This window comes from Chenopodium quinoa, unplaced genomic scaffold, assembly GCF_001683475.1.
Source record: "Chenopodium quinoa cultivar QQ74 unplaced genomic scaffold, ASM168347v1, whole genome shotgun sequence".
Taxonomy (NCBI): domain Eukaryota; kingdom Viridiplantae; phylum Streptophyta; class Magnoliopsida; order Caryophyllales; family Amaranthaceae; genus Chenopodium; species Chenopodium quinoa.
Genome location: NW_018742390.1, coordinates 962,013 through 973,816, shown reverse-complemented (window position 1 = coordinate 973,816; position 11,804 = coordinate 962,013). Strand labels below are relative to the sequence as shown.

The 11,804-nt window shown below is 38.5% G+C and overlaps 1 long non-coding RNA gene across 2 annotated transcripts; it reads left to right on the top strand.

Moving 5' to 3' along the window:
• Positions 1-954: 954 nt before the first annotated feature.
• LOC110699874 lies at positions 955-9,976 on the top strand. 2 transcript variants are annotated; one of them, XR_002507000.1, is made up of 6 exons: positions 955-1,364; positions 1,906-1,975; positions 2,106-2,206; positions 2,884-2,929; positions 3,914-3,968; positions 9,372-9,976. It is a non-coding gene; the product is annotated as an uncharacterized LOC110699874 (long non-coding RNA). The 2 variants fall into 2 exon arrangements; XR_002506998.1 differs by lacking the exon at positions 9,372-9,976 and having other exon boundaries at positions 961-1,364; positions 3,914-4,122.
• Positions 9,977-11,804: the final 1,828 nt, after the last annotated feature.

Below are 11,804 nucleotides of genomic sequence, written 5' to 3'. Positions count from 1 at the left end.
TAATTTCCGCATTAATTACTCCTTAATCAAGTACTAACTTGACCGTCGGAGGCGGATCTCCAATCATCCGGAGCATCCGTTTGTTTTGCAGGTACAGGCGTCCGGTTCTAGTCTCGGAATTGTAACACTCCCGCAGGACATCAGAAAACCCCGAAACAATAACCATATACCAAAATAATCATGCCATGAAAATATGGTCAATCTTAGGCCTTTGCACATATGGACCTACTATTGAGTAGTCATGATCATATATAAAATGCATGAAGTGTTGAGTTATGGTTACAAAATCATATATAAAAGTCAAATGATTTGGATGATTTGATAGTCATTGGCTATTGGCACTTGTAGGCGTTGTTCGAAGTGCGCCTATGTTAAAGCATGTGTGAATATGCTTGGCACTCTTAGGAAGTGGGAATTAACATATACGATTAGGGACAAGGAAAGTAGGGAGCCGCCAACAAGTTTTTAAGGAACTTGTAAACCGTTCACGGATCATTTAAGGCAACCACGAATAAGGGACAACGAAGGCAACAACGATTGACCCGTGAAGGTTACACCCCATTCATTATCCATGAGATTACTAACTCCAAATGGTTTGGAACCACAAAAGGAGGATCAGGGATGATGGTATGAAGTGAGTCATGGAGTCACATTCGCCCGTATTGGCCTCTACTCGATTCTTATAGTGAAAAGTGATTCTTGCGATCTCAAAGGCATACAAATAAAGATTCAATTCGCTCCAATCTATTATTAAGCTAAATTGGTTGAATATTAACGCAACATATAATTCTAAAATATTATGATCACTTGAATTAATAACAAGATTAAAAAGGATCCTAAACCGGTTGTCCGAATTATCTTATTATGTGTGATTTTCAATTACATATCTCCTTTAAACATGCAATATCACTACTACAATTTCCGTATTTTATGGACGCTTTTATCTCGACGCTATGGTACTAGTGTCAATGTAAGGATTTATATTCCGCTTATTAACGACGCTTTTCCAGGTCGAGGTCGTCTGTGGACACTAAAAAGCGTCGACAAAGTCACATGACCCGCACGTGACTATTTTGGTTGCCCGGGATTTCAATTTTTAAGGAAAAAAAAATCGAGGTTAGAAGAATGTCCCGAGTTAAACCGCCTAATTAGCTAGGTCTAGTTTCAGAAAAATAAAAAATAAAAAAAAAAGAAAGAAAAAGCTAGGTCAGTCATCACCAAATTTGCTGCTTCTGGAAATCGCTAATTTGCTTCATCCATCGTTCTGACGTTCTCCATTCAAATTCGTCTCCCAATTCGTTCTGGAAATTGTGGGAATTTGGGAAATTTCTTCTTCAACCTGTCAAATTCATCGATTTATAAAGGTAAACCTTCTTGCTTTTCCTTAATCTCTAGTTCAAATTTCATCTACGGTATAGTATAATGTTCAATTTCTCATGTTTTTTGTTTAATCCGTGGTTGAAATCGGAAAATCTCTGGCCTTTTGCGGTTTTGAACTGAAAGATAACAAGAATCGCGCGATACTTCTAAGAATTCATTGACGGCGCATCATGTAATTTTTTGCACTTAATTAGATACAATTACTTAATAGTCTATTTGGAAACTATCATATCAAATTATGGAATTGTCTCAAATTGCTTGTTTGGGAATTATACGTATTTGCATTTGAATTTCACTCAATTCCAGACTTTGAATAGTTAAGTTAAATTATCAGAATTTTAAGTCCAGCTTTAAAGCATGTCATTTCAAATCCTTCAAACCTTCACTCTGATTCACGGACTCATACGAGTCATACCCAGTCGCTAGTTCGCCGCCACTAACGGTCCAATTCATGTATTTCAATTTTTCAGATTTAATTGCTTCATTTTGTGATGAATTTCTCATAAATTTTGTTTTTAATTTCAGAAGGAAGAAGAATCTTGTGCCAGGAGGATTGTTGAAGGCTGAATTGAGACATGGTGGAGACCTTCTGACGGTGATCATGTTTTTGATAATAAAATTTTTCATAATTATATCATATTTTGATGATTAATATTGCCTTGATTAGTATAGTAAAGTAGTTCTTAATTTTGATGAAATAATTTGTATCACCGTTGCCACTGCAGGCACGCCACCTGCAACTTTCTCCCACCTTTTAATTGACCTCTGCTACCGTAGCCACTGCCGGCACGCCACCTGAAACTTCTTGAAGATTGGCTACTCTGCTGTAAATCCTTGACTATTGCCTTCACCTTCTAAAAATGTGTTTCAATAATAAGGATTTTCAATAAAGTTCTCCCTCTTATTTTAATTTCTGGTTTAATTTGTTATATATGGTTGATTTAATTTCTTAGTTAGAGCATACTGCATTTTTAGAGGGAGAAAAACAGAGGCATGCAACTCAAAATTCATAATGAGTTAATCATGGTTTCAAAATACATAGTGAATTCAGAGTGATTAATTTGGAATTCTATGTTTATACAAATAAAGAATTTGGAATTGAATGTTTGTATTTGAAATAACAGATTTGAAATTCCAGATTTGAAATCAAATACTTGAGTCCAAACACTACCTAAATGTTTTTCAATCCATAAGTTGTGCTTTCAATTTCCAAATTTGTCATTCCTAAATTTTTCCTTTTTTTTTTTTTTACTAGATATGAAATTGTTTTAGCTATTTTGTACTAGATATGAAATTTTTTTGGCCATATAGACATCAAACAGGGCAGACATTGATACTTTTTCAAGGATTGCAATTTTGAGCAATCTTTCTTGTCCTCTAATCTATTTACACTTGGTCACTTAATATGCTATAAAGATACATAATTTTTTGCAAGCCTGATATATACTTGGTAACCTTTAATATCATCTAAATCTGGTCCCCACTTTATTTTTTGCTGAACAGATTGCTGAGGAACTTTCACCTTGGATGCCAACTCAAAATTAGATTGGTAATGATGTTTATTTTCTCCTTCCTCATATATAAAATTATTCATATATATTACCCACCCCTGAAAAAGAGTCGGCAAGTTCAATTCATTACTGGTGTTGTTAAGCATGTCTAAGTCATGGGATCTTGGAAGAAATTGAATTGTTGAGTACTATTATTCTGTTTTATTGCTACATGGCTTTTTTTGCAATGGTTTTTATTTTTATTTTGATTTAATTTAATTTTTTTTATAATGCCCAATCACGTAGGTGATGAGTGCATGACTTGAGAAGTGCCTTTTATTGGTCAGCTAAAAATTGAAAGTATGAATGTTTACATACATCTAGTAGATGGAAATTCTCAGGTTCACAAGGCTAAGTGGTTTCTAGGTTTTCAATCTTTCACCTAAGTGTTGTTTCTGGTTATGTTCCCAGAAATTAACAAGAACTTCGGCTAATTCATAGAAAGCTAGGTGTAGTTTAGGTTCAATTCGTTCTTTCATGTTGGTATGATTTATGCCATTAAATGTTTACCCAAAGAAGAAAGTAGGGAGAAATTACACATTTTGTTTTGAGTTATCATCTATTATTATATGGAAAATCACCTTTACTCATTTTTTATTGATAACATATTATTTTAATATATTTCTCATAAATGTAAGAGATTACATATTGGGGTAAAAATGAAAACAAACATTTTGAAAGGCATATAGGTCCGTGCACGCTTCATAAGCGCAAGCTCCTGCTTTTTATAAGGTAAAGAAATAATAAAAATGGGTCGTTAGTACTAAAATTTTATGGCGATTTTTATGGGTTGTTTGTTTGGATTTTTTGAATTTTCTCAGCCTAAGGTAAAGGTTTCATCGGTAATTGTTTAGTTTAGCTTAATTTCCCCTTTTAATTTTTCCTAATTTTCATTAGATTAAGTTCCTCTCCCTATATTTAGCTGATTTTTCTCTCAATTTCATCTATAATTGAATTTTATTATTTGTTCTATCTGTAAGCAGCACTTGAAGAACTTCGTTTCAAAAAGAAAGAGGCCAAGAGATAGAGGACAATTAGGTTTGTTTACTGCATTTTTGAGATGATATATACTTCATATTTTTGTAAAGCAATTTATCATCAATAGTGAATTAATTTGGTAGCATTTAATATATGAATCAATGTTTAGTGTATTTTACTGTGTTTATAATGGGTGTTTAATTCATTAATATTATCCTCTGGTTATATATGGGTGAATTTATTCATTAATACACTCTCTAGGCTGATGTTTAAAACGAAATGTTTCGCAAGCTGAAATATGAGATTTTAATTTAATACAACCTCTTGATAGCGTTGGTGGTGCAATTGCATTGTCGGGGTTGAAACTTTTATTTGAATCATTCCTTCTTTTCAGCATTATTAGAATCACAACAGAATGATATGTATGCAAGTGACACATTCTCGATTTGATTAGTTTTTGTTTCATGGATTATCTTTGAGTTGGTTTGGTTCAATTTTGTTTTCTTGGACTGCTTGGGTCTTTGTTTGCTTTCTACAGTTACTCAATACTCATTTACTTTGGTTGGTAAATTGGTCACATTATGAGTATTAGGATGTGAAAAGGGTTGATGGTGGATTTGGTTTAATTTATTTTTGCTTGAGAATTTTAACTAGTTGACAAGCTTCACGTGTAGCAATCTATGTGTCCTTAGTTAACATCGAAGGACACATTAAAATCTATCTTGTAAAATGATATTTTATAATGTACATATATATAATTTGTAATTAACTATATATTTCTTTGTAGACATGGATACTAGTTGGATTGATTTACCAAAAGGTAATCCTTGTTATTATAAAGGTCGCATGAAATTTTTAGACCTTGCTAAAGAGAGACTGTCACAAGATACATTGGTAACTTGCTGCCCATGTAACAAATGTAAGTTATAAATGGGATTTTGTAGAAGAGGTTGGAGGGCATATTTTATTTAATGGTTTTTATAAAAACTATAGAAATTGGATATTCCATTGTAAATATAAAGGAAGTAAGACTCATGATCCAAGTAATGATCAAGCAAAAGCAAAGGTAGTAGGTCGAGATGATATGGATGGTTACTAAGAGCAGCTTTTAAAGTTGATACTCAACCTACCGACAATCCATCTTCAAGTGAACCAAGTATTGAAGATGGCAATTCATATGACATGGATGATGGGTTTACCATTCATTGCGAGTTAGATGATGAGTATCAATCAACAGTCTTAAATGAAGAGCATACAAAGGATAAAAAAACTCATGGAAGCTTCTGCAAAAGGCCTGTACGAAGGGTGTACTACTTTTTCAAAGCAATCATTTCTATTGCACTTGTTTCACCTAAAGTGTATGTTCCATTGGTCTGCTGAGTCATTTAATAAATTACTTGAACTTCTAATTGATGTATTTCCCATTATTAAGAATTTTCCATCGTCTTATTATGAAGGCATGAAGATAATAAATGATCCGGGATTGGGATATGAGAAAATCTATGCATGTCCAAATGACTGCATGTTATATTAAGGCGAATTTGTGGATAAAAGTGAGTGTCATATATGCCATACATCGAGGTGGAAAAGTGTGAAAGGAAAGGAGGGTGATCTAAATGAGAAAGGAAAAGAAGTATGTATGAAAGGCGAGGCGGCTAAGGTAATACGGTACTTTCCCCTTATCCCTAGATTAAAGAGGCTTTACATGTCATCTAAAACTGCAGAGGAGATGAGATGACACTTTAATCGTAAGGATGATAAGATTCTACGACACCCTACGGATGGCGAGGCTTGGAAAAAATTTGATGAAAAATATACAGAGTTTGTGGTTGATCCTCGCAGTGTTAGACTGGGCCTAGCTAGTGATGGTTTTAATCCATATCATCTAATTAATACAAATTATAGTACATGGCCGGTGGTCCTCATTCCTTATAATTTACCACCATTGATGTGCATGAAGTCATCATCATTTATTCTTTCTATAATTATTCCCGGTAAATTTGGTCCCGGTATTGATATTGATGTGTACTTGCAACCACTATTCCATGAATTGAAATTGTTGTGGGAAGGTGTTGATGCTTTTGATTCTTATAGTGGAAGCAACTTCAAAATGCGAGCAGCCCTAAAATCTACTATTAATGACTTCGAAATACTGAAACCGACCAATAGTGGCGGTGAAAGGTTGTTCATCATTGGGTTTGGTTTTGGGGAGACATTTTTAGATGTGTACAACACTATTTTAGTAAAGTAATCGTATCAAATTAAATTCGATGTTTTCCATTTTTTTGCCAAGAAAAATGAGATGACTAATAACTTAAAAAAAAAAAAACAAAAAAAAAAAACACTCATCTTATTTTCTTTTAATAATAGGGCTATTTATTACCGAGGTAATTCAAGTTCTATATACATTGCCTAGAATAAAAAAGAGTTAATACAATAAATTGATTTAATATATCGACATCCTCGACGTCAACTTTAAATGTCTTTTACAACTCTTGAGCATTGGTCTTCTCACTTATCATGAGCAACTAATATATCCTACGGCGTGGGATATCTTCAGCTTCTCCAAGCGAGGAACATTGATTGAACATGATTGCTACATGAAAAAAATGATTGTTATCACTATCACACGTATACCTCACTGCCAAGTCATCACGAGGATTCAAATATTAAGTCAATGATCCTTGATTTTAAAAACATGTCTAATTCTCTTTCTTTATTCTTCTATGGGAAAGTTGGATTTCCCTTCCATTTTATGCAAATCCGTCTTTTTTGTTCATTTTTTGTTTAGGGGGAAAGTCGGGATGATCCCTCTCATTTGGAACCTAAATACTTGAAAAATAGTATAATTTTTTTTACTCTTTGCCTCAAACCGGGGGATATAAAAGCCTAGACATCCCCACTTCTCTCTATTAACAGATTTGAACACGTTATTTATGCTGCGAGTTCAATGTCATGAAAAGCTTATTACGAACCATCTTTAGATGACAAAGGGAAGAATACCACTTCCTATTATTTGATCAAGATAATTAATTATGTTACTTGATCTGATCATAAAAATCATGATAAACATATGCAATATTCCACAAATTAAAAATACAAATCTTAGGATTTCAAATAAACATGTGAAATATAACCTAGCATGTGTATACAGCAAAAGCCACCTAAGGTTACACTTGGGGGCTACCAAAATATAGGTCTCACCTTAACTTTCGTTTTGAAAGAAGACCATATTTTGGAAAGTGATTAGTGTTTTGGGTGTTTTTGTCCCTCGGGAGAATTACGTCACAAAGATTGATCCGGCCGAGCTATACCTGCAAAAAAAAAAAACGGAGACTCCGGGTGGTGGAGCTCCGCCTCCGACGATCAAGTTAGTAACTTGAAGAAAAATAAAGAGTGCAGAAATTTAGGTGGGGATCTGCTCGGATTCCAAGCTCAGGTGTTTCTCTGATGAGAGAGAAAGTAGGTGTAATAAATGATTCAATTGTGTCCCCAAAATGGGGAAATATCTCTCTATTTATAGGGTCGTTGGAGAGTGTGCCCCTATCTAGGTCACTTGACCTAGATTTTAGTGGGCTGCGCCGTTTTATGGTGCTTCTTGGGATTTGGGCCCTTGAAGGCCGTCATTTCAGGAGCTTATTTGAAGGGGCCACGCGTCAAGAGGGCATTGGGCCACTTGGGCCATCCTGAACTCGCCACGTGGCCTCCTCTCATTAATCCACATGTCAAGGGTATTTTTACCCTAAACATTTGCCCCTCACAGGGTCACATTCATGTAACGTGACACATGTGACACGTGTCCACCTATCACGGGTGAACAGTAACAACGGATAGTAAAATTTGAAATTCAAACGGGGATGCCCCCGTTTTTACCTTCTATAAATAGAAGTTTACCCGCCCTTTTCTCTCACTTCACTTTCATTTGACTTTTCTAGAGAGAGAAAAAGGAGAGTTTTAGAGAGATATTATCTGCTTCCGTCTGCATCAGAGTTTTCAGGATTTCCCTGTGCTAACCTTGCAACACCCGGTCACCGTTTGTAGCTATTTTCAGATTTTTCAGATTTAAAAGCAAGGTAACCGCCTGTACCATTTTTAGTTTTTCCTTTTTCAACTTGTATACATTCTTTTTCCGCCTGTATACATAGTTTTAGAAATAAAATATTTTTTCAATCCACACACTCGGCACTGCCTAGGATACTCATCTAGTCTCCTGGAATGGCTGAGTCTAGAACAGTGGGTGCCTTTTCTGGACTGTCGGAACTGCTGTGCTCTTCTCCGAATTCCTCCCTCTCTGTGTCTCTGCAGGGCACAATGCCAAGAGTCAAACAGACGGCCAGAAAATCAAAGAGCCGACGCACTATGGAAGTGCCAGCCGATGAGGTTGTTCCGGATGGGGAACATGAGGATTTGGAGGAGAGCGGCAACTCTGATGAAGAGGCTCCCTCTTCTTCCGGGAGCTCTAGGGTGCGGGAGGTAGCTGGAGAAGAGGTTGCCTCCTCTAATGGATCCGAGGAAGGATCCAGCGGTACTGAGGCCACTGAAAGATTGGGGGCCGAGTCTTCTGGCTCCGATCAAGATAACTTCGCGGCTGACTACCAGCAGCCGGCGAAAGTTGCTGACAACCCTAACCCAAAGAAAATTAGAATGCTTCCGGGTGACATTGCCCTGCTGAAAAGTGGCTTCAGAGCCTTCAAGGAAAAGCACCCCTTTGGAAAGGAATGGGACATTACCATCCCGCCTGCAAATGCAGTGATGACATGGGATGATAACATAGAGAATGCAAACAATTATTTTGTCTGCTACGAGGCGGTAATAGAAGTCGGCCTCCGGTTCCCCCTCCATACCGGGATTAGTAATATCCTAAAGGGGTATGATCTGGGAGTTTGACATCTCACCCCCGCCTCATGGGTGAACATTTTAAACTACATTGCCGTCTGTGAGCTCTAGAACTTAGCTCCCATCTTCTCCGCCTTCGCTCATATGCATTACTTGAGCAAGGCACCAGGTGGTCATGGGGCGTGGTACACTCTTTCTACCTTGCCCCAATACTGAATGAGTTTGGATAAGGTGTCCAAGTGGTCAAGGTGGAAAGATAAGTTTTATTTGATTTCTTATCCAACCCTGAGACACAACCGGACACTGCGCCGGTACAACCAGGAACCGGTTCTTCTGGGCAGGAAACGCCCCATCTATGGCACTTTCTACTAGGGTCCGGGAGCATATAATGGATCCGGGTTTCTTTGAAACTACTACTGAGCCCATGGAGGATGGGACTCATATCGTTGTTCCAAAAAACTGGATTCCCCACCCGGACTACTTCAAAGACTAATGCTTTTTGTCCGCGTGTGGGTTAAGTCCTATGTTTCTCAAGGGTAGATCCACTTGCATCCGGAATGTTTGTAATTTAAAATTTGAACTACAAACTTTTCATGATTTTTTCTAACTTTTATTTTCTTCATGCAGCCGACGCCTTGAAAATGGTTGACCCAGTCAAAACTCCAGCTAAGTCAGCAGCGTTGTTGCGCAAAGAAGCTGCTCTTACAAAGAAAGCATCCGTTGAAGCCAAAGAGTCCAAGAAAGGCGGGGTAAGACCGCCTGACTTAGTATTATTTTTTTTACATTTCTTGCAAATGCTGTTTGCCGGTTGGGTATATTTAACTTCTTAATTTGCAGGACTCTGTTAAACGCGTGCCACGCTCCTTCTCCAAGCTTTTCAAAAGGCAAGTGGAGGATTTGAAAAAGGCCCCGGCTTCCAAGGCCGCCAAGAGGGACCCCCCATTCAACGACCGGTGGCAAATCGCCTTCTGCAATGAAGATTCTGAGCGAAAGCTCAGAGCGCTCGCAGAAGAATGCGCCGAATGTCTCTACGGCATCGAAGGGTGGCCAGCCACCTAATGTTGCAGCCGGTGCGACAACAATTGGGGAGGGGATTCCTACGCCCCATCCGGACACACAAGGTGAGGGCAAGATTGAAATACCTTGGCCATTTGACTTCATGAGAGTCAAGACTAAGGTAGACCCCTCCGGGGGTTCAGTCAGCAGCCGGCAACGGATGAATGCCAACTATGCTGCTTCCTTCTCACCAAGTACTTCTACTTCTTGTGGTGCAGATGTTACATCCGACGAGCCGGATCTTGTTGGGTTTGCCAAACGGATGGTGAGGACCCTTACCCGGTCGGAGAAAAATTCTATACCTGTTCTGCAGGTAGTGGACTTTGACCCGATAATGGGCAGGTGGCTGAGGTAAAGAATCCTAACCTTAATTCTGATATTTTTCTTCATTTTTACTAAGTATGTCATAATCCGGCTGCTCTTTTCTCAGGTAATGGTGAGGGTAGAGGGGCTCTGAGGCCCTTTCAGGCGGAAGCAAGAAGAGGTAAATGACGCCAAATGGAGGGCCCTTGAAAACCTCAACTTTGCTGAATATGCTAATTATATGTGTGATTTAGAGATTAAAGCAGTAGATTTGAAATAGGAGGAGCTGATTCGGAGCTTGACGGCTGCAAATGATGAAGCCACCAGCCGGGCTAATGACCTTGAGCAAAAACTGAAAGATGCTCAATCTGAACTCAAGGCATTAGAAGATGCTGACAAGGAGAACACAAAACTCCAGGCAGACGTCTCCCGGCTGGGGGTAGAGATCACCAATCTGCGGAACAAGGAGTTGGATGAGATCGCCCAGGAGCAGAAGCGGCTGATGGAAGAGAATGAGCGGGACAATGCAGCCCGCCTAAAGATAGCATGGGGGCTCCTCTACCCGGATGTGGACTTTGAAGTCTACAAACTTAGGTATGATTACGCCACTGCGGTGTATGATGCCCAAGTGCTGGGAGAGGCAGCTCTGCCTCGCTTCCATGATTGGGCTGCAGAGCTGGGATATGAAGTCTCAGACAATGAGGAGCCGGCGGAGGAAGAGCAAAATGAAGGCGACCAGCCACAAGTGGCTGATGGCCAATTAGAAGCCCTCCCAACCGGTCAAGACCAGCCGGAGCAGCAGCTTCCCCCTCAACCTTGAATCAGCCTCCCCAAATTCAGCGGCAGTATGCCAACTTCTATTCTTTGCTGGCTTGTACGCCGAGTAATGTTATATTTTTACCAACTATGGAGTTGGGTAAACAATTTATTTTTTTGTTTCTTCACCGGATGTGATTCCGGTTAACAATTATTCTGGCCTTTGTGCCATTTCAAATATTAATGAAGTAGTCCAACTTAGTCGGTTGTTTATATATATATATATATTTGTGTTTAAAATTTTTTTATTTGAATTTTGCGTATATACTGCAATTCTTTAATATTTTGCCTATCTTAAAAAAGCATGCGGCAATTTGTAATCCGTCTACTCTTGCCCCTGGACGGCTGTGTGGTTGGTTTTATTCTAAATAGATTGATTGTCTTGAAGACACTTGATACTGGAGAAGTATGAAGTGTTTTTAAATTAGGCCAATCAATCACAATGGTGATTTCCCCAAACCAAGTGCACTGTCGGCCATTAGAACGGGTGCTTTTAGCCTCTTACCCAGGCAGTAATATTCCATCTGGGATTATTTCATAGCCATTACACAAACTCTTTTGCCCCAATTAGGAGAGAGAGTGTAACTTTGGAATAAATAATCTAAGTGAAAACTTCAGCCGGCAACCGACTGATGCCTCAGGGCATCCGGTATTCGAAAACTTAATCGTTCTCGTAAATTATTTTGGTCAGACAGCTATAAGTTGACCAATTTAATCGTTCAATCTTTGTCGTCTGCATAGGTACGTAGAACTGACGAAGAGTTTGCTCTCTGCGACGATTGCACATGGAGGGGTGTCGCCGGACGCCAACGTCCATGTTCGGACAGGCGGTTTTATAATATAAATCATCCGACCATTGGCCTTTGGTATTGTTTTAGGCCGGTT